The 2,836-nt window shown below is 34.1% G+C and overlaps 1 protein-coding gene across 1 annotated transcript in view; it reads right to left on the bottom strand.

Annotated features, from left to right (window-relative positions):
* Positions 1-2,836, bottom strand: part of RpL26 (ribosomal protein L26) — a 100,346-nt gene that overhangs the window by 16,150 nt on the left and 81,360 nt on the right. The gene's annotated exons all lie outside the window — the stretch shown is intronic.

The raw sequence follows: 2,836 nt of genomic DNA on the forward strand, positions 1-2,836 counted from the left end.
GCCATCCGGCCTTATCAAAAGCACTGAGAATCCTTGCTTGCATAAATATGTGGTTGAAAATAAAGTTAGGTACCGTAAAGCAATTTCTCGAATTTTAGAGAAAGCAATAGCTTTATGGCTCCAAAAATCTTCAAGATTAATTCCTGTCTCGAAAGTATCCTTGCAGTTACTATCGTGTTACATTTCAATTAACTCTTCTTGTATTTTATCCGGCACCTCAGAAATGTTGACTATGAAAGGATTGTGAATCAGTTTCCGAATAATGCCTTCCCAGTGGCGTAGCGTAGTGGGGGCGGCAGGGGCGGCCCGCCCCGGGCGGCGCTTTTAGGGGGCGGCAAAATTTCACAATAAATAATAATAATATCTTGTAAAAATTTTTGTAATAAATGTGATTATTATGTTGTAAAACATATATACATGATTTTTTTATTTGTAACATGTACAATACACAATAATGATGATTGTTCTTGCCGAAAAGTTCTTTAAAATTACTGTATATTTTAGTCTTTTAAATTGAGATACCTAAATAAGGGGGCGGCGAAATTTTCCTCCGCTCCGGGCGGTTGACACCCACGCTACGCCACTGTGCCTTCCAGGAGGTCTTTTAAAGGAAACTGGCCCCTATTCAGGTATTACAAAAGTGGAGAAAACCCGGAGAACTCCACGTGGTCAGCCCGTCCGAAAGCAGTGGGAACCCGCGACCAAACTCCCAGTGTTTAGCGACAGAACCACTCGGCCACTGGTGAGCATCTCAGCACACTGCCTGTCAATAATTAGGTTCAATGTATCAAACGCAGAAAAATTCTCTCTTTCAACTTTGCTGATCAATAGGTCGATTTTAGCGATAAACGTACTGATTTTATCTTCAAATGCAAATATATTGCTAGTGCCTTCCAATTTCATATTTCCTGACCGTTGCAGTTGAAGGCTCAATTTATTTAGTTTGTGCAAAAAAATCCACTAAATAAGCAAAATGTATTTGAAATTTGAACTGACAAAACTCGTCGTCATTTATTTAATAATTTTAGGATGACTTCACGGACCACTTCGGGTGCTTTCAGGGATCACCAGTGGTCCACGGACCACCGGTTAAGAACCACTGCTCTACAGAAAAAAGTCAATGAATTCAATGTTCTTCTGGAAGCAAATTTTTTAAAATAAATACAAGATTTTAAGGATTTATCTTAAAATTTAAAATATCAATAGTAATTCTAGTTTAAATGTGTCAAGTTTTAAAAGTAATAACATTCTTTTAAGAAATTTACGATATTCAAAGGAAAAATCGTTACTGGTCATTTACACTTATAGAAGTGGCGTTTCTTTGTTTTATTATGATTTTCTTTGTCTACTTTCGTTAAATTTTGCTGTAATAAAGTCAAAAAATATTTCAATTCTTGTACAGTACCTTAGTTCATTACAAGGAGGTTAATCACAATCATTAGTAATACGAAAAAGTGCGAGTAAATGTATTTGTCTGTTTTAATACAATCCGTGACCAGTTTGGATCACTTATTACTTAAATTCTATAAACAGGAAACAGTAGCGTTTTATAGATGTATAACGCCTCTGCATATTTCGTTTTATAGATTTCCCCTCGAAATAAACCTCGGTCCCACAGATCAGATTCTTGGCTTTCCTACTACTCAGAAGTTATAATTTCATTTCCTTTTTTTTAAAAAAAGGATCGTGTTTTAAACTAATCTTTAAAGAATTTCTCGCCGACTATGATAATTAGAAATTTTCGTTTTCGCAACATATATTTCAGCTTTCATTATAATCGTTTGTGTGGGGCTCCGGAAGTGGCCTGGACCACACATACAGAATACTGTAAATAAATTTTGTTTTCTTGTGTAAAAGAAAAAAAAAATTATTATATTTTGTAAAAACCGAATTTTTCTCCAGCGATATTGTTGCACTTTTTACGGGCCAGGCGCGTAAATATTTACAGTTCAGTCAAGTGGCGACGTCATGTACAGGTTATTTTGAAAGCAAACATTTTTACCGATACAGTGATTAAGAAATGTGTCGGCAAAGCTACATCAGATGTAATACAATTGCAGAGTTGCGGAATGCACGATTGGTTAAAATTCTGAATTCATTTTTTGACTTTTCCAAACTGTAGAAACGTTTTGACTGATTCTGGAAAATCTTTCGGCGAGATGTTTTCGAAAAGAAAGAAGCTTAACAAGATCCATAGTCGATGTAAAAAAGACGTTTTTCCAAAATGTAGATTGAAGAAATCAAATGTTTGGAACTTGAATGATGAATTAAATGAAGTCTTTGAAAAGAGACTAAAATGAATCGTGCCTTTATCTATGGAAATAAGTGCAGTTTTTATATTTTTATCTATTTTTTTATTCTACATGAGAATTTCTAAATCTACATTATATAAACGCTTGGCAACCATTTAGCTTCATCTATTCATTAGAAAAAGAACATTTAAAAAAACACTTTCGGCAAATTAAAGTGAATCTAATATAAATATTTATGCAGCTAGATGTTAATGGAACAATAAATCATATTTAAACACAGTCCCAGACAAAATATCTGGCTTCCAGAAATCTGGCTATTTTTGAATTTTGAATTTGTAGTTAACCACACACTTTGTTTTGATTTATATGGTACGCATCATACAGTGCATTTCAGTGTGACTGCTGGCATATGTCAAATACAATTTCATCTTTTACTTGTTTCCATTGTTTCTTTTATATTTTTACAAATTTAGCCTGTATCCAGAGCACTGGAAAATCTAGAAATCCAGACCATTTCTAGTTCCAAGCTTGCTAGATATTTGATCCAGTGCTTATAATATATTAAAAATAATCGTCATAAGATC

Source organism: Centruroides vittatus, unplaced genomic scaffold (assembly GCF_030686945.1).
Source record: "Centruroides vittatus isolate TY-2023 unplaced genomic scaffold, ASM3068694v2 contig_371, whole genome shotgun sequence".
Taxonomy (NCBI): domain Eukaryota; kingdom Metazoa; phylum Arthropoda; class Arachnida; order Scorpiones; family Buthidae; genus Centruroides; species Centruroides vittatus.